Source organism: Suncus etruscus, chromosome 17 (assembly GCF_024139225.1).
Source record: "Suncus etruscus isolate mSunEtr1 chromosome 17, mSunEtr1.pri.cur, whole genome shotgun sequence".
NCBI lineage: Eukaryota > Metazoa > Chordata > Mammalia > Eulipotyphla > Soricidae > Suncus > Suncus etruscus.
Genome location: NC_064864.1, coordinates 17,554,553 through 17,579,374, shown reverse-complemented (window position 1 = coordinate 17,579,374; position 24,822 = coordinate 17,554,553). Strand labels below are relative to the sequence as shown.

General features: G+C 42.8%; 1 protein-coding gene across 1 annotated transcript in view; it reads left to right on the top strand.

Moving 5' to 3' along the window:
- Positions 1–23,797: 23,797 nt before the first annotated feature.
- The window catches only part of ATAD1 (ATPase family AAA domain containing 1), a 42,243-nt gene continuing 41,218 nt past the window's right edge, over positions 23,798–24,822 (top strand). Inside the window, exon 1 of the mRNA XM_049764665.1 lies at positions 23,798–23,855. The gene's annotated coding sequence lies outside the window, so the exon portion shown is untranslated. The remainder of the gene's footprint in view (positions 23,856–24,822) is intronic.

The window sequence follows — 24,822 nt, the reverse complement described above, 5'->3', positions numbered from 1 at the left end:
ATTGGGCTACACCTGGTAGTACCCAGTGGCACTTAGGGCTTACTCCTGGCTCTGTACTCAGGGATCACTCCTGGAGGTGCTCAGGTGCTCAGGCTCAGGGGACCATACGGAATGCCAGGGGTTGAACTTGGGTCAGCCACATGCAAGGCAAATGCCCTACCAGTTGTGCTATCGCTCCAGCCCCAGCAATACTTTTAAAAATAAATTTGTTCTGTCTATTGATATTATGATATGTCACTGTTTCAGTTAGGAATGACAAGTGAGTAACAGTCCAATCACATTGATTTGCCACAGGCTTCTCTTGAGTCACATGGCCCACATTATGACATGAGCAAGAATGCACACATCCACCTTTCTCACCCAACACTCTCTGAGACTTGGTTCAGGAGACGTCACCAACTCCTGGTCAATGACAACACACTGAGAGGATGCAAGTAACAGCTCAGGTGGACAAAGAATAAACCAGCACAGCCTTCCCCCTAACCAGCCTGAATCATAATTGTCAGAAGGTACAGTAAAACTTAAAACTAAAATCTATCTACACTTCTAATTCCTAACGTCAGACTATTTCACTTAAACTATTTCCATGTTTTGGGGTTTTTGTGTTTCCTTGTTTGTTTGTTTTGGTTTTTGGGCCACACCCAGCGGCACTCAGGTTATTTCTGGCTCTGGCAGACTTGGGACCATATGGGATGCTGGAAATCAAACTCACATCTGTCCTGGGTTAGTCACTTACAAGGCAAACTCCCTATGGCTATGCTACCACTTTGGCCCCCTATTTCCACTTTTCATTGATGTTCTTTTAGAGGTTATTATTTGTTCTTTTAGAGGTTGTTATATCCTTTGGTAAAGGATTGTATTGGAAAAACTCTTATTATTTATCCATTATTTGTGTCCCCTCCACAAAGGAACATCAACTGTGGAAATAATCAAGATTGATTTCTCTGTCCCAAAAGGGAAAAAGACCTGAGACCTTGGGGCCGGGCGGTGGCGCTAGAGGTAAGGTGCCTGCCTTGCCTGCGCTAGCCTTGGATGGACCGCGGTTTGATCCCCCGGCGTCCCATATGGTCCCCCAAGCCAGGAGCGACTTCTGAGCACATAGCCAGGAGTAACCCCTGAGCGTCACCGGGTGTGGCCCAAAAACCAAAAAAAAAAAAACAAAAAAAAAAAACAAGACCTGAGACCTTGCTAATGCTAATCAAATACTATAATGTGTCTTTGCTTAGTTGCATCACAAACACACACAAAAAAATTTCAGAACTTAGACTTTATTTTGTTTTGTTTTGGGCCACACCTGGCAGCACTCAGGGGTTAGGCTTTTGTTTGTTTGTTTGTTTTTTGTTTTTGGGTCACACCCGGCAGCGCTCAGGGGTTACTCCTGGCTCTACGCTCAGAAATCGCTTTTGGCAGGCTCAGGGGACCATATAGGATGCCAGGATTCAAACCACTGTCCTTCTGCATGTGAGACAAACACCTTACATTCATGCTGTCTCTCTGGCCCCAGGGGTTAGGTAGATTTTAATTGAGATTAACTTTTTCCTTTAAACAAAATTTATGACAGAGGCCAGAGAGATAGTCAAGTGATAGCAACATTAAGTGTAGTACAATAGAATAGTCTGATAAAATTATACTGACTTATTGATTTTCGGGGGAGGGGTCACATTCAGCTGTATTCAGGGCTTTCTTCTGGTTCTGTACTCAGGGGACCATGTGCTGTGCTGGAAATTGAACACGGATCAAGTGCATATAAGACAAATGAGAACCTGGTGTATTATCTTTCTAGCCTCTAATATTTCTTATTTTAATTTCTTATAATTTGGAAGAAATTAAATCACAACCAAGATTTTTTTTTGTTTTTGTTTTTTTGTTTTTGTTTTTGGGTCACACCCGGCGTTGCTCAGGGGTTACTCCTTGGCTGTCTGCTCAGAAATAGCTCCTGGCAGGCACGGGGGACCATATGGGACACCGGGATTTGAACCAACCACCTTTGGTCCTGGATCGACTGCTTGCAAGGCAAACACTGCTGTGCTATCTCTCCGGGCCCTCACAACCAAGATTTAATGTCACAAATTATTCACATGGGCCAGAGCAATAGAACATCAGTAGAGCATTTGCCTTGTATGCGGCTGACCTCAAGGGACCTGGATTCAGTTCCTGGCATTCTGGGGCCGGGAAGGTGGCGCTAGAGATAAGGTGTCTGCCTTGTAAGCGCTACCAAGGAACGGACAGCGGTTCGATCCCCCGGCGTCCCATATGGTCCCCCCAAGCCAGGGGCGATTTCTGAGCACATAGCCAGGAGTAACCCCTGAGCGTCAAATGGGTGTGGCCCAAAAAAAAAAACAAAAACAAACAAACAACAAAAACAGTTCCTGGCATTCTATATGGTCCCCCCCAGCTTGCCAAGAGTGATTTCTGAGCACAGAGCCAGGAGAATTCCCTGAGCGCCACTGGGTGTGGCCCATCCCCTAAAATAAAATTATCCACAAATTAACACTGGTGAAATATAATGCTTTAAAATTCCAGTGTTAGGGGCCGGAGAGATAGCATGGAGGTAAGGCATTTGCCTCACTTGCAGAAGGTCGGTGGTTTGAATCCCTGAATCCCGGTGTCCCATATGGTCCCCTGAGCCTGCCAGGAGTGATTTCTGAGTGTAGAGCCAGGAGTAACCTCTGAGCGCTGCTGGGTGTGACCCCACCCCACCCCCCAAATCAAAAAACTGAACAAACAAAAAACCTCCAGTGTTAGAGGGGAAAAACTACTGTATTTGTATTTAATAATAAGTTATAACCTTTTAATTTTCAACTGAGCCAAGAAGAATTGGCTTAGTTAAACTGTGCCTCTGATCCACACACTAAAGTGTAGGCTTGGAAAGGACAGCAGGAAGATAAGAAATAGGAATGAGAATGATTGTGCATAAAAGGAAAAAATGAGGGGTGGAGTAAGTGCAAAGACAGACACTAACCTCAAAAACCAGGAGCTTTGAAAATCCTTCTTTAGTTATTAACCCAAGTCTTAGATGTAAAAAGCTATATAGAAGGAAAAAACCTAAAGGAGAAGATGAGATGGAAAAGATTAAGGGAAGAAATGGGGTGGGGGAGTCCATCTAGTGAGGAGCAATAGAGCACATTTTAGGTACTAAAATTCACTGATTTAGTGTCTTTAGCCCACTTAAGTCAATAGCTTAGTTCTAGTCTAGTTCCACAACAATTATATGTTGTTGTTTTATTCTTTTCCTTCCTTCCTCTAGCATTTTTTTTTAATTTATTCTTGGAGGATTTGGGGCCACAACCTGTGATGAACTGAGTTTATGCCTGATTCTGTGTTCAGGGATGACTCTTGGTAGGCTCAAGGGACTATACAGGGTACCAAGGATTGAACTAGGTCACCTTCATGCAAGGCAAGCACCCTACCCACTAAACTATTGCTCTGGCCCCTAAACTCTTTTTTTTTTTTTTTTTGGGTTTTGGGTTTTGGTTTTTGGGTCACACCTGGCGACGCTCAGGGTTACTCCTGGCTCTGCTTTCAGAAATCACTCCTGGCGGGCACAGGTACCATATGAGATGTCAGGATTTGAACCACCGTCTGTCCTAGATCGGCTACTTGCAAGGCAAACACCCTACCTATGTGTTATATCTCCAGCCCCTAAACTTTTATTTGTAATGGTGCAACTCTTTGTGTGACTTTGACTATAGCTTTAAGAAAAAGATAAATAGATTTTAATTACCAACAAATTAATTTTGTATAAACGATAAATGTCATCAGAATGAAACAAATTCAACCCTAAATTGTGCTGATGTATCTATAATATTTATCCACATACCATTAGTACCACTCAAACTCTATTCTAATTTGCATTTTTAATCAAATTCCACATACTTAAACTATACAGCCCACTGGAATAAATGAAAATATTGGGTAAAAGATCGAGCAGTGGGCCCGGAGAGATAGCACAGCGGTGTTTGCCTTGCAAGCAGCCAATCCAGGACCTAAGGTGGTTGGTTCAAATCCCCGTGTCCCATATGGTCCCCCGTGCCTGCCAGGAGCTATTTCTGAGCAGACAGCCAGGAGTAACCCCTGAGCACCGCCAGGTGTGATCAAAAACCAAAAAAAAAAAAAAAAAAAAAAAAAAGATAGAGTGGTATAGGTATCAGAGAGATAGTATAGAACTTAAGGCATTTAATCAACCCCAGTTCTATCCCTATCACATTTCTATCAGATCTAGAAAGTTTCCTGAGCACAGAGTCAGGAGTAAACTCTGAGTGAAGTGTAGCCCAGATCCTTCTACTGCCCCCTCCAAAAGTTATAGGTTAATAAATTTAAAACAATAAAGGGGGGGGGCCCGGCGAGATGGCGCTAGAGGTAAGGTGTCTGCCTTGCAAGCGCTAGCCAAGGAAGGACCACGGTTCGATCCCGGCATCCCTTATGGTCCCCCCAAGCCAGGGGCGATTTCTGAGCGCTTAGCCAGGAGTAACCCCTGAGTATCAAACGAGTGTGGCCGAAAAACCAAAAAAAAAAAAAAAAAAAAAAAAAACAATAAAGGGAGGTTAGAACGATAGCACAGGTTGGACTTTTGCCTTTCAAGTGGCCGACTTAGATTTTTGATCCCCGGCATCCCATGTGGTCCCCAAGAATGTCAGGAGTGAATTTTGAGTGCAGAGCCAGGAGTAAAACCTGAACTCTGCTGAATGTGGCCCAGAAACCAAAAACCTCAATAAAGGAAAAAATTAACAGTAATGAATTCTCCAAACAAGGGATAGGCTAAGCACTTAACTCCATACCACTAGACTGTAAACATAAGACTGGTGGGTAGGATGTTTATTGTAACAATAACCATAATTATTACTATCATTTTTATTTTAAATTTGTATTAAACACTATTATAGAGTTTCAGATATACTATGTTCCAACACCAGTCACAGAACCAATGTCAACTTCCTTCCACCAGTGTCCCCAGATTCTCTACCACAATTAAACTCTTTTTACCTCATTTAAATCTTGTCATTTAAACATTGCCCCCACTTAGCAGATGAGGAAAGCAGCAAGGTTCAGAGTAGTTAAATTAATGAACTATAACACAATTATTAACTAGCAAAGCTGTGGTTTGATCTAGATTCTCTAATTCCAATACACAACATTCTTTCTAGAATCCCTATTGCAACTTATTCAACCTATTTGGTTGAAGATTTAATGGCATTTAATATTTCCTTAAAGCCTGTGAGAGGATCATTCCCTGACATAAATTTTATCTAGATATATATATCCACCGAGATCTACTCTACTTATTGCTGTAACGCTAGAGCCAATCTCCTTATGAAGGGGAAAATATGGCATATTTCTTACCTTTCTTAATTTCCTGTTTCATAATTTACATGATGGCTTCCAAACAACATATTATTCAGTACATCAGTGACAATGGAATTAGCAATACATTGGAATATGCAGAACGGTTCAGAATTTTTTTTATTTCAGATTACTTTTGTTTTGTTTTGGGGCCATATCCATGTATGAATTCAAAGCAAAACAATAGAAAAATTCATATGGGATGCTGGAGATTGAATCCAGGTCTGTCCCAGTTGGGCCTCCTGCAAGGCAAATGCTCTGTCACTGTGCTATTGCTCTAGTCTAGCCCAATTTCAGATTACTTTCTAAAGAATGAGATTGTGGGGCCGGAGCTATAGCACAGCGGTAGGGCATTTGCCTTGCACATGGCCAATCCAGGACAGACCTGGGTTCTATTCCTGACATCCCATATAGTCCCCTGAGCCTGCCAGGAGTACTTTTTTTTTCCTTTTTGTTCTTTTTTCTTTCTTTTCTTTTCTTTTTTCTTTTTTCTTTTTTTTTTTTTTTTTTTTGGTTTTTGGGCCACACCCAGCAGCGCCCCAGGGCCACTCTTGGCTCTACACTCAGAAATTGCCCCCAGCAGGCTTGGGGGACCTTATAGGATGCGGGATTCAAACCACTGTCCTTCTGCATGCAAGGCAACCACCCTACCACTATGCTATCTCTCTGGCCCCAGCCAGGAGTAATTTTTGAGCACAGAGCCAGGAGTAACCACTGAGCACCGCCGGGTGTGACCCAAAAAACAAAAATAAAATAAAATAAAATAAAATAAAGAATGCAATTTTTCTATTGTTTTGCTTTGGAGTCACACATGAGTTTCTCAAGGCTTACTTTTGGCTTAAGGCTCAAGAATCACTCTTAGTTGTTCACCCAGGACCATATGTAGGCACAGGGGATCAAATTGGGGTAAATATAAGGAAAATAAATGTCTTACTTAACCTCTGTACTGTCTCTATGGCCAGAGATTAATTTTGTTTTATTTGTTTAATTTTTTTTCTTTTGGTTTATGTCCCAAACGGCAGTGCTCAGGGATTACTCCTGGCTCTGCACTCAGGAATCACTCCTAGCAGGCTCAGGAGACCATATGGGATGCCAGCGATTGAATCTGGGTAGGTTGCATTAAAGCAAACGCCTTACTGACTATATTATTGCCCTATCCACTGTACCAGCCACTGACCTTTCCACAAAAGCAGGGTATGATTTTTCTAGGCCTGGTCACACATATTATTGCTCTCTAACTCAAGTATGAGAAGGATAGAGAATAGTTTCCTCACCTTTTTACCACAAAACTGGAATAGAGGCAGGACAAAGGTTGGAATGACTGTCAAGAATTATGAGCACTCGGGCTTGAGTGATAGTACAGCAGATAGGGCAGTTGCCTTCCATATGGCTGATCTGGATTGTTCCCAGAGTCTACCAGGAATGATACCTGCATGTAAAGCCTTGAACACCAGCAGAAGTGGCCCCAAAAATAGAAACAGAAAGAGAATTCCGAGCATTAAAAAGCACCTCAAGAAAAATATAAAAAAGAAGAAAAAATCTCCAATAAGTCATACTAACACAGAAATCACCAAATATAAAATTTAGGCCTATGGGGCCAGAGAGATAGCACAGTGGTAGTGCCTTTGCCTTGCACTCAACCAGCCTGGGAAGGACCCAAGTTCGATTCCCAGCATCCCCTACGGTCTCCAGAGCCTGCCAGAAGTGATTTCTGAGCAGAGCCAGGGGAAACCCCTGAGCATCCCTGGGTGTGAACAAAAACACAAACAAAAAAAATTATTTTTAGGCCTACAAATATAAGACTACACTGTGACAAAACATGACTAACAAAATAGTATTAAGATTCTTGACCGGGGCCGGGAAGGTGGTGCTAGAGGTAAGGTGTCTGCCTTGCAAGTGGACGGACCGCGGTTTGATCCCCTGGTGTCCCATATGGCCCCCCCAAGCCAGGGGCGATTTCTGAGCGCATAGCTAGGAGTAACCCCTGAGCACGGGTGTGGCCCAAAAAACAAAACAAACAAACAAACAAACAAACAAAAAGATTCTTGCCCAAGGCAGTCAAAATTGAAAGCAGAGAACCTGAAAAGTGACCGTGGGATGCTGTAGAAAGTTTATTTGAGAAGAGGAAGGGAAAGAACAGGAAGCTGGGACAAGTTCTCCAGACAAAAGAGAAAAGCTTCTTTATTACTATGGGAGGTAGGGAAGCACTTTACATTGAGTTGGTGAGATCAACGTGAACAGACTTTCTTTTTCATACCCTGGGTGCATATCCTAGGCTCATTCTGATGTTATCCCATAGCCTGGAATTTTCTTTAGAGCCATTCTCTTTCTAATTTCATTCTACTTATTTTTCCTCATCACCATATCAGTAGTAGTAGCCAAATCTTCTTAGAAACCTTCATAACTTCTTCTTGTTTTAAAGTTTAGCCCCATGGGGCCAAAGAGATAGCATGGAGGTAAGGCATTTGTCTTGCATGCAGAAGGTTGATGGTTCGAATCCCGGCACCCCATATGGTCCCCTGAGCCTACCAGGAGCAATTTCTGAGCATAGAGCCAGGACTAACCCCTGAGCACTGCCAGGTGTGACCCAAAAAAAAAAAAAAGTTTGACCCCAAACCTAAAGTTCAAATTTAGCTTTCATTTATTACATTTCAAAGGTAAAAATGGTAACCAAATATATTCTCCACTTTCCAGACAGGCAAAAAAAAAAAAAAAAAGCCCAAAATCCTGAAATTACAAAATGGGTAGAACAGTCTCAATTTCTGAGGAGGAATTCCAGAAAGGAGCTGGCTCATTAGAATTTGTACGTCTTGATATTTAATAATTTAGACTTTGTCAAATATTCCTCAAAATTGGGGCCGGAGAGATAGCACAGCGGTAAGGCATTTGCCTTAGATGCAGAATGACAGTGGTTCGGACGACCCATATGGTCCCCTGAGCCTGCCAGCATAGAGCCAGGAAGAACCCCTGAGCACTGCCGGTTGTGACCCAAAAACAAACAAAAAATATCCTCAAACTATTCAACAGAGACTACGTTTTATCTTCACCTTTCTGACATGCTGTCGCTGATGATACTTTTCCAGTATTTCTGTAGAAAAAGAATTTGGGGGAAACAAAGTAATATTATAAACTTTGTATATATTCTATCTATTATATGTATTTATATAATAAATAATGTGCTTTCCTCAATTTGCATCTCTGCAAATTTTTATGTCCTTTTCTAGTTTGGGTCTGCAAGTGTAAGAAATGTGCTGAAAATTCCAAGGACTCATTTGAATGAATCTGCCACTCCATTCCCACCCCACACCTGAAAGGATCACCCTAGCTCAAGATTGTAGGCACCATACATTTAAACTGTTTCTCTGTTTGCTTCTAAGAATTCCCCCAGAAAGGGGATAGTAGGACCCCCACATAATAGAATATGAAAGCCAGTTTATCTAGCAAACTATAGGATTAAATCGTGGATGGACAGGAATGTGGAAGGTGAACTCCATTCAGTCAAAGGTTTAGGAATATTGAAACAGAATTCTATAGCTGCTTTGAGTTGGTTAAGAATCATTAACATCTCTTCAGCTTCGAACAAAACCCCACAGGGGGAGAAAACATCGCTGGGGAGTCAGTCTCTTTGTCTCCTCTCCCTTCACTGATCCCTCATTTACCTGAGAACTCAGAAGACAAAGAAATGGGTGTAGGGCAGGCCTCTGGCACTAAGCCCTATTCAGCATTCAAAGCTCTTGGAATGGTTCTGGTATTTAAACTTAATAAAACAGCTGGCCAGAGAGTAGAAAGGTTTGTGAAACTCTAGCAGGTATTCTATTTTGAAGTTGAATGCAACTCTGAACCCTGCTAACATAGTATACTTAATTTGTTTCCTGAATTTCTGTACCTCAAATTACAGGTCTTCTATTTCTATTTCTTCTACTGTAAGTTTTTTTTTTTTTGTCTTTTTGGTCTCAGAAACACAATCAATAAAAAGTGGTGGGTTAAAAAAAAGGGGGGGGTTGATTTGATTTGATTTTTTTCCTGCCCTTTTGTTATTTTGCTGTTTGTTATTGCAATGGCCAGGGTTGTACACATAAACTCTTGGTTGTGGTCCTCATATGCCTGGTGGTGATGCTAACACTTGGCTGAGGTTCTGAGGTTCCACATATCTAGTGGCAATGCTTGCATACTGCTCTCTCTCTCTTTCTCCCTCTCTCTGTCTCTCTGTCTCTTTTTCTCTGTCTCTCTGTCTCTGTCTCTCTCCCTGTCTCAGCTTCTCTCTCTCTCTCTCTCTCTCTCTCTCTCTCTCTCTCTCTCTCTCTCTCTCTCTCTCTCTCTCTCTCTCTCTCTCTCATTGTTTGGGCCACATCGGTCAGTTATCAGGACTTTCTTCTGCCTCTGCATTCATGAATTATTCCTTGCAGTGCTCAGAACCATATGGGATGCCAGGAATTGAACGTGGGCTGTGTGCAAGGCAAGCACTCTACTCACTGTACTATAGCTTTAGCCCCTCTCCTACTTCCATAACAGATGATTATTCTTCACATGGTAAAAGTGAGGAGACAGACCCAGAGAGATTAATAATTTGCTCAAAGTTATAGTGCTAAGAAGTAACATCTTAAATGCAAGTCCGTTGAGTTCTTAAACCTTATGCATGTTGGGGGACAGATAAATAGTACAGGGGTAGTGGTGCTAGTCTTGCATGAAGCCTGCCCAGATTCAATACCAAGCACCACCAAAATTGATTCAAGCTCAGATATAAGCTCTGAGCACTGCATTAAAGTTAATACCCATTCTCTTGTCCCAAACAACACACAGCAAAAAATACAGATGTCGGGGCCCAGAGAGATAGCACAGCGGCGTTTGCCTTGCAAGCAGCTGATCTAGGACCAAAGGTGGTTGGTTCGAATCCCGGTGTCCCATATGGTCCCCCGTGCCTGCCAGGAGCTATTTCTGAGCAGACAGCCAGGAGTAACCCCTGAGCAATGCCGGGTGTGACCCCCCCCCAAAAAAAAAAATACAGATGTCAAGACTGACCCTGATGGGACTGGGACTTCTTTTTGGAGACACTGGGAACATCAAGACCAATACTATGATCACAGTCAGTAATAGTTTTTTGCCGCATTTCCCAAGGCTGGAGCTATAGAAGAGCATGTAGGGCATTTGCCTTGCACATGACTGACCTGCTTTCAATCCCCAACATCTCAAATGGTCTCCTGAGCAAGCCAGGAATAATTCCTTAGTGCAGAGATAGGAGTAACCCTTGAGCACTGCCAGGTGTGGCCCAACTTCCACTCCCCCCAAAAAGATTCCACATGCCTTATGTTTACAACATATATATATATATATATATATATATATATATATATATATATATATCTGTATACATATATATATTTATTTAATATAGTGGTTAAGTTAGATAAATGGGGATGGAAAATGAAACCTTTAAGTACAGTAGATATATCATAGAGGGAGGTGTGTATATGGGGGTATCAACTAAAGGATGGGGGAATTAGTACTGAGGATTAATGCTTTGCATTTAAGTGGCCCAGGTTTAATCCCTGGCACTGTAACATTTAGTCCTCTGAAAACTCCTGTGAGTTATCCTAGCAGTGCACTGAAAGTAGCCCGAAGTATCACTGCGACCCTCCCCAAAACAAAAAAGTTTATTAAGTCCCTCTTATGATCAAGGCTTCTCTCCTCAAGAAGTTCACAACAGAGGCTGGAGAGATGGTATAGGTGTTAAGGCAGCCTATCCTGGTTAAATCTCCAGCACTACATATGGTTCCGTTCTTTTATTTTTTTTTTTAGTTTTTATTTTTTTAGTTTTTGGGTCACACCCGGCAGCGCTCAGAGGTAATTCCTGGCTCTATGCTCAGAAATTACTCCTGGCAGGCTCAGGGGACCTTATGAGATGCCAGGATTCGAACCACCGACCTTCTGCATGAAAGGTAAATGCCTTACCTCCATGCTATCTCTCCGCCCCCCCCCCCCCTTTTTAATGTACTTTTGGGATCATACCTGGTGGCACTCAGGGTTTTCCTTGGCTCTGAATTTAGAAATCACTCCTGGAAGGCTGTGGGGGATGTCATATGGGGATCAAATCCTCGTCCACCCTGGGTCAGCCGCATGTAAGGCCAGTGCCCTACCATGTGCTACCACTCCGTCCCCCACATATGGTCCCTTTAGCATCATTTGTTGCATCCCTGGAAGCTTCTCAGCACATTCAGGTATATATTTTCCTACAGGCCCCCCAGTACCCCCCAGCAGCGCAGATAATCCCCAGCACAGCACAGGGCTTTATGAGCAATGTTTGAGAGGCTTCAAAAGAAATAAATTTTTTAACAAAAGCCCAAAAAGAGTTCATATCTGATAGGTGAACACAGAAACTTAAATCACTGTTGTAATTTTGTGAGATGAGGCCTAATCAGCGTTAAGCACAATCAATTATGGAGGATATCAGAATAAACACAGATTTTAGTCTATTTGTCTTTAGAAACAAAAGATCTGAAATTCCTCTCCATGTTTCAGTTTTATGCCTGCCTCAAGATTACAAGTTATTCTGGTTAGTCTGAAGAAAAGGGGCTGGCAAGGGGAATCTTAATTTTAAAAATTCTCAGCAATAGCACAAATTATTTTCAAAATGTTTTTCAAGGACATTTTCCTAGAATCAGGTAAATGAGAGCAAGCAAGTGACCTACTTACAGCAAAAAATGCTCCCGGTTATAAAGATGGGAAGCCAAGTGCATACTGGAAGCCACAGCATCTGGTCTTGTTTTATGCCTCATCTATCAATCTGCTGTTACAGAAACTGAGAATTAATATTTTAACTACTATTTCTCCTTTTTGACTAATGAGTCCCTATCTGTGTTATTTTTACACAACCTCTTCTGGCTTCTCTTCCACCTTAAAAAAAAAAAGGCCATTGGACCAAAGTGACAGTAGAGCAGGTAGGACACTTGCCTTGCATGTGGTGGACCTGGGTTTGATCCCGAGACCACCAGGAGTGATTTTTGAGTACAGAGCCGGAATAACCTCTGAGCATTACCAGTATGGCCCCAAAACTAAAAAAAAAAAAAAAAAAAAAAGGCATTTATTAAAATCTCAAAAAAAGATTGCGTTTTCATTCTTGCCTAAAATATTTGAATACAGATATAGTAAGGCTAGACTAAAAGTTATTTTCCAAAAATTTTGTTGTTGTTGTTGCTTTTTTTTTTTGGGCCACACCCAGCAGTGCTCAGGGGTTACTCCTGGCTGTCTGCTCAGAAATAGCTCCTGGCAGGCACGGGGGACCATATGGGACACCGGGATTCGAACCAACCACCTTTGGTCCTGGATCGGCTGCTTGCAAGGCAAACGCTGCTGTGCTATCTCTCCGGGCCCTGTTGTTGCTTTTTTATTTATTTATTTATTTTTGGGGTTTTTTTTGGCCACACCCTGTAACACTCAGGGATTACTCCTGCCTATGCTCTCAGAAATTGCTCCTGGCTTGGTGGGCCCTTATATTTTTCTTTATTTGGTGGCATTAGCAGTCATATATATATATATATATATATATATATATATATATATATATATATATATATATATATATATATTTTTTTTTTTTTTTTTTAAATTTTGTGCTACACCTGGTGATGTTCAGGGGTTACTCATGGCTATACACTCAGAAATCGCTCCTGGCTTGGGGGGCCATATGGGATGCTGGGGGATCGAATTGAGGTCTGTCCTATATCAGCCACATGCAAGGCAAACACCCTATTGCTGCAACACTGCTCCGACCCCTGTTATTGTTTATTTATTTTTTTGTTTTGTTTCTGAATCATACCCACCAGTACTCAGAGTTTACTTCTTTCTCTGAGCTCAGGGATCATTCCTGGAGAGGTGCTTAGGATCTAATCAGAGTTGACCAATTGCAAGGCAAGCACTCTTAACTTCTATACTATTTTTTTTTCCGGCCTCAAATGCCTGTATTATTTTTTCATCATTCCTGATCCTTCATGGATAGTATCACTTTAGAAATATATTTTGGGGCTGGAGAGATAGCATGGAGATAAAGCCTTTGCCTCTCATGCAGAAGGATGGTGGTTCAAATCCCGGCATCCCATATGGTCCCCTGAGCCTGCCAGGAGCGATTTCTGAGCATAGAGCTAGGAGGAACCCCTGAGCACTGTCGGGTGTGACCAAAAACCAAAATCCAAAAAAAAAAAAAAAAAAAAAAAAGAAATATATTTGTTTTCAGGGACTAAAGTGATGGCACAGAGGGTAAGGCATTTGCCTTGCATGCAGCTGACCCTGATTTAATCCCTGGTGTCCCATCTGTTCCCACAAACCTGAAAGGAGTAATTTATGAGCATAGAACCAACTAGTAGTAAGTAACCCCTAAGTATCACCAGTAAAGCCCAAAACCTATCTATCTATCTATCTATCTATCTATCTATCTATCTATCTATCTATCTAGATATCTATCTATCTAGATATCTAGATATCTTTATCTTATATATTGATATATATCTTATATATTGTTATATATATGACTGCTAATGCCACCAGATAAAGAGTTACATATATAAGGGCCCAAGAGATGATATAGCAGGTAGGGTGCTTGCCTTGAATGAAGCATCTCATATGGTTTCCTGAGCTCTATAGGAACTGATCCCTGAGTGCAGAACTAGGAGTAACCCCCGAGTATCACAGCACTGCCAGGTGTAACCCCAAAACAAAAACATAACAAAAAAAGAATTATATATATATATATATATATATATATATATATATATATATCATAGTCATTTATTCAAAAGTCTTTGTAATATTTAGAAGCAAAATTGTGAGGGGCTAGAGCAAAAGCACTGTGATAGGACATTTTGCCTTGCACATGGCCAACCCCGGACAGACTCCGGTTTGATTCCCGGCACCCCATATGATCCCCCAAGTCTAGCAGGAGAAACTTCTGAGCACAAAGCCAGGAGTAAGCCCTGAGCATTGCCGGGTGTGACCTAAAAACCAAAAGAAACAAACAAAAAAAGAAACAAAAACATGAAAAGTAAGGGTTGGAGTGATAGCACAGCAGGTAGGGCGTTTGCCTTACATGTGGTGAACCCAGGTTCGATCCCTAGTATTCCATATGGTCCCCCTGTCAGGAATGATTTCTGCCTGCAGAGCTAAGAGTAACCCCTGAGCACCGCTGGGTGTGGCTTAAAAAACAGAAAGAAAGAAAAATAAAACACCATGAAAAGTAGACTTAAAATGTTATGCTTTTTTGTTTTGTTTTGTTTTGTTTTGGGCCATTCCCAGTAATGCTCAGAGTTTAGTCCTGACTCAGCTCTCAAGAGTCACACTTGGCAATGCTTAGGAACCAAATGAGATACCAGGGAATGAACCCACATTGGTATGTGCAAAGCAAACATCCTACCCACTGAACTCTGGCCTCAGTGATATGTTCTTTTGGAGGTTGGAGTAATAGTACAGTGGGAAAGATACTTACTGTGCAACCAAACCCAAATCAATCTCTGATACCTCATTTATTTCAGTGAAGAGTGCCCAGAATGATCTCTGAGGCACAGAGCCAAGTATTTCTGAGTACTGCTGGGTTTGAAAAAACAAACAAACAAACAAACAAACAGAAAAAAACAACAACCAAAATCCTCAAAATAAGCAAACAAAGCAGTGAATACAATTTTTGGGATTGTGTCTTAGTTTGATGTTTTGTCTTGTTTTTATAGAATGAAGCTATCAATTCATCTCCCTTCTTCTTCCAATCAGTTGAAATTTTTGTTTCCTGTTAGTTTTGCCTTAACTGCAGCACTTTCTATTGGAACTTCAAATATGTAAACTTGGTCTTTCTTGGTGTCTCATAACTTCAGGTACAGCTGATTCTTTCCCCCTTTCTTTCTCCACCCATTTATTTAGTATAACTTATCAAAATAGTCCAGACGACCATTCTTTTGAAAATTTATTTTATTTAATTTTTTAAATTTAAACACCATCATTTACAAACAAGTTCATAATATAGTTGTTTTAGATTCAATGTTCAAATATCAAATATCATTTCATCCCCAATGTTACCTTTCTTCCACCAATGTTCAAGTTTCCTACCTACCCCCGAAGCCTTCCCCTTAGCAGGTACAAAATGATTTATATGGCTTCTTACAACATATCTCTTACAGTGGTATTACTCAGGTCATTGTCTGAAGACTTAATATACTGTTAAGAGCTCTTTGAGCCTTTTAAGTTGTTGTTTTCATTGTTGAGCTTAACGGGTCTTCTATGCAACTTTGCTATCTAATTTGCTGTGTGGTCAGTACAGTGAAATTTGGAGGTACTGGCACACATGGCAGCATATGTGCTCCAGGAACTGCTGAAGTGAGATCATTCAGCAGCTTGGCATCTTTTCTAGGCTAGTCATGGAATTGTGAAGCAGTGACTTTTATATGCCACAGAATATCTGGTGTGAGTGGGGTGCTAGGCCTTCAAGCAGGGCAGGTGCTTGCCCTGTACCCATCTAAAGGCTCCAACAATGTTAGCCCAGAGAGTGGGCCTAGCTAGGACAATTCTGCCATGGCAAATCTTCAGTAAGATTATTCTTTGTTAGGGTCAGAAAGATAGCACAGCAGTAGGCAGTTGCCTTGCCTGAGGCCAACTCAGGACAGAAGGTAGTTCAAATCTTAGCATCCCATATGGTCCTCAAAGCCTGCCAGGAGTGATTTCTAAGTGCAGAGCCAGGAGTAACCTGAGCACCGCTGGGTGTAACCCAAAAACCAAAACAAAACAAACAAAAAATAAAAACAAGGAAAGATTATTCTTTGTTAATAAAATATTTTTAGAAGAACCAATGTTACTAATCTTATCTATTTGTTAAAGTTCTGCATTTGGGTGGGGAGGTCACATACAGCTATACACCAGGGGTAACTCATGGCTCTGCACTCAGGAATTATCCCGGCAGGCTTGGAGGACCATATGGAATGACTTGTATTGAATCCGGGTCAGGTGCTTGCAAGGCAAATGTTTTACTTACTACACCACTCTAATCCTAAACTCTGCTTTTTATTTATTTATTTATTTTACTTTAAAGAAAACACATCACATTGACATAGTTAAGCATAGTACACTTGTTTTCAGATAATTTAGAGCAAAGTTATTTAAAAAAGAATAGAAAGAATATAAAAGAGAAGAAAATTGGGGCCGGGAAGGTGGCGCTAGAGATAAGGTGTCTGCCTTGCAAGCGCTAGCGTAGGACGGACCGCGGTTCGATCCCCCGGCGTCCCATATGGTCCCCCCAAGCCAGGAGTGACTTCTGAGCGCATAGCCAGGAGTAACCCCTGAGCATCAAATGGGTGTGGCCCAAAAACCAAAAAAAAAAAAAAAAAAAAAAGAGAAGAAAATTAAAAAGAAAGAAAAGAAAGAAAAGTACAGTGGCAAGTAAATTTATGAGAATTATTGTATTCTCAATAAAATAATTAAGACAATGGCATAGGAGCTAGTAGCACAGTGGTAGGGCCTTTGCCTTGTACATGGCCAACCCAGGATGGAGCCTGGTTTGATTCTTGGCATCCCATATGGTCCCGAGCCTTTCAGGAGTGATTTTTGAGCACAGAGCAGGAGTAACCCTGTGTGGGCCCCCCAGAAACAAACAAACAAACAGACAATGGCAGAATATTTAGTAAGCTCTTGTTGTTAGCTGTGCATTATGTTATTTTATTTGTTTCCAAACATTAAGTGACCCCAGCTGCACATCTCATCTAAATTGGTGTATTCCTATAGGGATGACAACATCAAACAAATGAACTTGTCCAGGAATTCAAAGCACTATTATTGAATACTGCGGCTTTTGTGGGCTGTATTCTCAGCTGTCAGGCCTTCTGGAAAAATTGAGAATGTGGGTGGGAAGGTGCCTGCACTTGCACCCAAAAAGGTCTGGTGATATCAGCCCAAATACTAGCATACTTGAAGTTTGGTTATATCGGAGACAGAAGAGTATCATAAAGTGGTGCTGATACAGGGCCATAGGGAAAACAGTGATCTGGAAGGTGGATACAGCAGGAGTGGCTTTGGCAAGTTGGGGGCTTGGCCTGCTTTCTCCTCTCGAGATTTCCAGCTTTCAGCTGCATGGCTGGCATACTAATGATTTTTTGTTTGTTTGTGGTTTTTGGGTCACACCCGGCAGTGCTCAGGGGTTATTCCTGGCTCCATGCTCAGAAATTGCTCCTGGCAGGCACGGGGAACCATATGGGATGCCAGGATTCGAACTGATGACCTTCTGCATGAAAGGCAAACACCTTACCTCCATGCTATCTCTCTGGCCCCTATTTATTTATTTATTTTTTAAAGCTTGGTTTAAAACTTTATTCTTTCAAGAAGAATGAAGTTCTGCTTCTGTAAAATCATAGTGAAGTGAATCTTTTTTTTTTTTTTTTTTTTTTGGTTTTTGGGTCTCACCCAGCAGTGCTCAGAGGTTACTCCTGGCTCTATGCTCAGAAATCGCCCCTGACAGGCATAGGAGACCATATGGGATGCCAGGATTTGAACCACCATCCTTCTGCATAAAGGCAAATGCCTTACCTCCATGCTATCTCTCTGGCCCGAAGTGAATCGTTTCTAATGAGCAACAAATAGGCTCAGGTTGCTGTCCTTATTTAAAGATTAGTGTATGTATTTGTTTATTATTTTAGGTTTTGGGCCACACTCAGGAATTATTCCCAGTGAACTCAGAGAACCATTGGGATGCCTGGGATCTAACTCAAGTTAGCAAAGCAAGCCCCCTACCCATTGCATTATCTTTCCAGTACCAGAGTTTAGATTTGTTTGTCCCTCAAATGAGATTCTATTCTGAATGTCATCATGAAGTTCCTTTACTTTGATTTTTTTTTCTTTTTAGTTTTGATTTTGGGTGCTTTAGTTCTCTAGGTTATTCTAGGGTTGCTTTCTAAGGTGCATCTACTTGGTGCCAAGGATCAAACCTGAGCTTCTAGCATACAAATCATGAACTCAGCCTAAAGAGCTATTTTTCAGTCCAAGTCTTCATTTCTTAAATGTACTTTAGCTTATTTAATGGTTCATCTTATCAGATAGGCTTTTAGTCTGGGCAGTACAAGCTTTCACAAAGGGCCAGAGAGAGTACAACAGAAAGGGCTTTTCCCTTGCCCACTTCAAACCCTGCACCCCAACTGGTTCACGTTCCAGCATCCCATCTGGTTTCCTTGTGCCCTAGAAGGAGTGATTCCTGAATACAGAGCCATGAGTAAGCCCTGAGTACCAATGGGTGTGGACCCCCAAACCAAAAATACAAAATAAAACAAGACCAGAGCATGCCACGTATCTTCACCAAAAAACATCTTTTTTGTTTGTTTTGTTTTGGGGTCACACCCGGCAGTGCTCAGGGGTTTCTCCTAGCTCTATGCTCAGAAATCACTCCTGGCAGGCTCAGGGGACCATATGGGATGCCGAGATTCAAATCTTCTGCATGCAAGGCAAATGCCTTACCTCCATGCTATCTCTTTAGCCCCACAAAAAAACTTAAATGATCAATGACTAAGGCAAAGTTTTTCAAAGAGAGGTTTACACTTCATATTTTCTGTTCATTTACATGCTAATTACATGCACATAAGAATAGCTCAAAGATTAGAGTTCATGTGTGATGGCCCAAGTTAACTCCCAGCATTATATAACCTCACCAGTACTAATTTTCCAGCACTACTAGGCTGAGTATACCAGTAGTAGTGGTTCTGTGCCCTCCAAGTACTACTGTGAAAGAGTTCCAAATAAATAAATAAGGACAAACAAGGAGAAGCCCTCAGCAAAAACCTAGAGCACTTAAATGGGGCCCAGAAATCCAAGGAAATAGACCCACAGCGAAAGCTAAGAACCCTTCATTAAAGAAAACCTCCTCCTTCAGGGTGAAGGTCAATGACTAATCTCAGCTCAGTGAAAACTGACCACACCCCCATAAGAGTAACAAAAACATTGAAAAATTCAAGTCCATGTGGAGAGAATTATCATGAACTGCTTTTAGAGGCATTAAATATTTTAAAAAATGTACAAGTTAAGTGGTTAATTTTAGTATAATTATTCAAACAATCAAAAAAGGGAAGACCCACAAAGTCTACCAAAAAATCTGATGTTACAATTTCCTGATTAATATTACACATAATGTATTATTTATTGAACCCCTACTGTGGACCAAATATGGTGTATTGTGCTGCCAGGGATTATATAAAGCCATCTTGAAATGAAAAGCATATGTTCACCCTTCTCTTGGGTGAAAGAAACAAGTTAATTCTATGATTGCTGGAAATGAACTGGCATAGACTAGAGAAAGTCAGTAATTTGATGTTAGGGCCCAGAGATAGAAGGCATCCTAAGGATTTGCTAATTAAAAAAATGATGTCCAAATAAAAAAGTATAGGTTCCTACCTAGAGTTTGGTTCCTAGCAGCAGAAAAGGAATCAGTAGATCCACTTGGGCATAGGGAGGTACAAACTCTATGGTCAGTCATGATTACTTTACTCAGAAACTTCCTTTTCTGTGCAATCATTCTCTAGCTATTATGTAAACTGAAGCCAGATATAATTATACTGACACTCTATCTCACTCTGGAATTTATTTAGAATGTTCTAGTAGGGTGACCCACTCTTCATGGTATGCAAGAGTCTTCAATTTTTGGGTTTTTGGAGCCATACCTGGAAGTGCTCAGGGCTTACTCCTAACTCTGCACTCAGTTATTTATCATTCCTGGTGGGTTTGGGATCATATGGGTGTTGGATTATCCTACCCCTACCCCTGGATTATCATTATGGCCCCTATGTCATTCGGTTTTAGCAGTGATAAATCTATGCTCAAGAAACTCCTTTGGGTCAGAGAAATAACTGTAAAGACAGGAACACAGGGCTTTCCATGTGTGAGGACGGGGTTCAATCCCTGGCACTGCATGGTCCCCCTGAATACTGTAGGGAGTGGTCAGAGCCGAGAGTAGCCCTTGAGTTCTGCCAAGTGTCACACACTACTCCCCCACGTAGGACAGACTGCAGTTCGATCCCCCGGCGTCCCATATGGTCCCCCAAGCCAGGAGTGATTCCTGAGCGCATAGCCAGGAGTAACCTCTGAGTGCCTTCAGGTGTGACCCCTCCAGAAAACAAACAAAAATTTAGGGAGACCCTCTAAAGTGGTTGTTAATCTTTTAAGCAACTTATATGAAGCTCTGAGTCAACCTGTGTCACTCAATGACAGAAGTGCATTATGATCTTTCTTCTTTTTCTTTCCTTCCCCTTTCATCTCTCTCTCCCTCCCTTGCTCTCTGTCTGTCTGTCTGTCTGTCTGTCTGTCTGTCTCTAGCTCTCTCTCATATTCCAGGGATCAAACCTAGGCCTCAAAAAGGCCTACCACTGATATCCCCTACCTTCCATTACCATCTGGAATCTCATTCTCAATTCATTTTTCTTATAGATGGGAGTGGATTCCAGTGAACCACCAAACCTAAAGCTCTTTCCTTTGGTAACCATTTTTTTAGCCTGGCTATGCATGTTCCCATGAGTATTGTCAGTCCATTTCAAGAGTACTGAGTACTGATAATTTTCTTTCTTTCTTTTGGGGTGGGGAAAATTTGGGTCATACTCAATGGTGCACAGGCTTACTCCTAACTCTGAATGAGCTCAGGGATCACTTTGGCAGGGCTTGCAAGACCATAGAAAGTGCTAGGCACCGAAGTCATGAGTTCAACGCATGTGCTTAGCTGTTGGACTCCAATCCCTGATTTGGGGGGACTGGGAGGCTGACTAACAGCTAGTACTGTTAAGAGGTTACTCCTGGCTCTGCACTCAGGAATTACTCCTGTTGGGCCCAGGGAACCATATGGGATGCTAGGGATGGATTCCTGGTCATCTGGATGCAAGGCAAATTTCCTACCCACTGTACTATCACTCTGATTGGACCCTTATTTTATTTTATTTATTTATTTTGGGTTTTGGGTCACACCTGGAAGTGCTCAGGGGTTACTCCTGGCTCTATGCTCAGAAGTCACTCCTGGCAGGCTCAGGGGACCATATGGAATGCCAGGAATTGAACCAGAGTCCATCCGGGGTTGGGCACATGCAAGGCAAATGCTCTACCACAATGCTATTACTCCAGCTCTGAGCCTTATTTTTTTAATGTAAACATTTGTCCTATTCACATTATCATTTTTCTCTGTTTTAAATAATCATTACAATACTCTTAAATGTCAATGAATCCAATAATCATTTTTAGGGGGGCACAACTTGCTATGTTCAAGGCTTTCTCCTGGCTCTTTACTCTTGGACCACTTCATATGATGCTTAGGGGACCACATGCAGCGGCAGAGATTAACCTGATCTGCAGAATGCAAGACAAGCACCTATGGAACAGTACTATCTTCCCAGCCCAATAACCATTCCAAAATATTCAGACTGGGCTGGAGAGATAGTACAATGAGTGGTTGAGGAGCTTGCCTTCATGACACAGACTAGAGTTCTATCCCCAGTGCCCCAGGTGAATCCTGAGCCACTTACTAGGTGCATGAATGTAGAAGAATCAACCTGAGCTTTAAACTTTTTCATCTATCACAACAACAAAAAAGAGAGAAGAGGGGCTGGAGAGATAGCACAGTGGTAGGGCGTTTGCCTTGCACGCAACCGATCCAGGACAGATGGTGGTTCGAATCCTGGTATCCCCTATGGTCCCCTGAGTCTGCCAGGAGTGATTTCTGAGAGCAGAGCCAGGAGTAACCCCTGAGCGCCGCTGGGTGTGACCCAAAAGCAAAACAAACAAACAAAAAACAAAAGTAAAACAAGGGGCCGGAGAGATAGCATGGAGGTAAGGCATTTGCCTCTCATGCAGAAGGTCATCGGTTCGAATCCCGGCGTCCCATATGGTCCCCCGAGCCTGCCAGGAGTGATTTCTGAGCATAGAGCCAGAAGTAACCCCTGAGTGCTGCCGGGTGTGACCCAAAAACCAAAGAGAGAGAGAGAGAGAGAGAGAGAGAGAGAGAGAGAGAGAGAGAGAGAGAGAGACGATAATAGCTATTTTACAGTACTCCTTGGGAACCTTGTGGAGAAATTTAGATTATGGACAGCAAGGAACCTAGAAATACATTATTGCCTGACACCAAGCAGACATTCAGTAAGTTGTAGCTATTGTCCTAACTACAGTATCACAAGTCTGTGCAACAGTAAAATTTGCTTCAAAGAAGAGGCCTGCAGTCAATAGGGATCCTTCCTAATGCTTAAGGGGGAAAAAAAATACTTCCCCACTCTAGAAAGGACAAGAACCAGAAGGAAGGAATCGAGTTCAGTCTCATCTGAAGGAAAGGATGCTTCCTGAATCCTGTGTAATCTAATGATGGCTCTCAGGCTGTCATCAAGAAGCGTTGGCTTTCAGCTTTGCTCCCTGGTGGGGGGTGGGGGGAATGGGGGACTCCCGAGTCACCGTGCTCATTCAAGAAAAGGGAAGGGGGTACCAGAAAAGGGGAAGTCACCGATGCGCAAAACCTGCCACCACCGGAGGCTTATTCTAAGTCAGTCAGAAGGCCTCGGTTGGCTGGCAAGGGACATTCCATGTGTTCTGGATTGGCAGGCACCGCCCCCAGGTGCAAGTCAGAGCTGAGCCGGAGGAGGTGGGTGAGCTCATCCTAGAAACTGAAAGACAGATGGAGAGGGGTGAGGGGTGGCCATGCGAATCTGCGATTTGGCTAAGGACTAACGGAATTGAAGCATGCTGGGTGCTGGGCAAGAGGGATGGTGGTTTGTGAAAAAAAAAATCGGGGACGCACTTAATTTTCTTCTATTTAACTGTTAAAGTACATTATTTATTTTTATATACCTATGTATGCATGATAAACAACACATTATTATTTATTTTTGAGCCACACCCAGCAGTGCTCTTGGGGGGGGGGTGTCACTCCTGGCTCTGCCTCAGAAACAACTCCTGGCATTGCTCAAATGACCTGAACCCGGGTTGTTCATGTGCAAAGGCCAGCTCTCTACCTGCTGCAAATCTCTCCCTGCCAAGGCAAGCATTTTTCCCCCTTAGGGTTTGCAATGCACCTCTTTAAGCTTTGCAGAACACTCTGCATGTCTTGGGGTTCCCCTTGGAACCAGGGCACCTAGGGCAGAGACTTTAAAACAAAAATCCAGGCTTCCGCCTAGTCATCCACTACTCAGGAGCTCAACTGAATAGCTCTAACAAACTTTAGGGAGAGAACCCAGGCAGCCATGCAGGTGCGACCCAACTGCACCTTCTAAGCTTGCAGGCGAAGCGTGCCCTTAAAGCCCTGCACTCCTCCGCGCAGGCGCCGTAGAAACCCGGAAACGTGCGTCCTCCCCCCTCCTCCGCAGCCGGTCGCGAGCGAGCGGCGCATGCTCAGAGAGCACGGCGCATGCTCAGAACGCGCAGATGGAGTGGGCGTGGTTAAATGCCCCACCAGAAGCACTTTCTCCCCGGCGGCATTTCTTTCCGGGGCAAACTGGGCCCGGGCTTGCTGGTGCTGCTGCTGCTACTTCTGCTGCTTTTCCTTTTCGGGGGTGAGTCGTGGTTCTGCGCGGGGCCTCGTGTGGACCGGGTTTCGGAACTCCGCGGGGTTCTTTTAGGATCCAGGAGGGATCTGGGAAGAAGCGTAGCAGGAAAGGTCACTTGGCCTCCTCCTCCTCCTCCTCCCCAACTCAGTGTCGCCTGCAGTGCAGGTTCACTTCCAAGGGCGTCCAGGCCTGGCCTTGCCTTCTGGGCTCCTGGCTGGGCCTTGGTCCTTAGGTCGCTGCTTCCTAAGGTGCTGCTTGCTGTTTGCACCTCAAGAAGCAACCCCCGAAGCCCAAGGCTCAGCCGAAGCGGTGATTGCACCATGCCAGCTCCTGATTGCACGCGCCCTGCTTGCTCTCACCTCTTACCTGGTGCAAAAAAAAGCAGAGGGAGTAGCTAGCAGTGTTCGGCCTGGGCATGCTCTCTCCAGGAGAAGATGGTGATGTGCCTGCTCATAATCTTATTGTGAAGGTTGCCCAGGCTCCTTAGGGCACACAGACTGTGTGTGTGCTCCCCGAGGACTGGCTGGGCTGCAGGAGTGGGTGTCTCTCTCGAACTCGAGACTAAACTGGGTTAGGACCCTTAAAGTGAGTGATTGGAAATAACTTTTTTTTTAATTAAGTAACTTTTATTTGGACAAAAGTAGATTACAAATCTTTCACAGTAGTATTTGAGGTGATAGTGACATTGAATCAGGGGCATCCCCACCACCAGTGTTGTCCCTTCCCTCCACCCCTGTTCCCAGCCTGCATCCCATATCCCCTTCCTTTGAGCCCCCCACCCCGGCTGCTAGTAAAAGTGGTCCCCTCTGTGTCTAGCTTGTTGTAGATTGGGTTTCGATTCTGTTGTCGTTGGCTTTGGATTTGGTGATCATTTTTTTTATTTCTACTCAATGTTCATACAACTGTTTGGTCTTGGTAGGAGATAATTCTTGAAATACTACTCAGCATGCTCTTGTAGACTCATTTATTCACG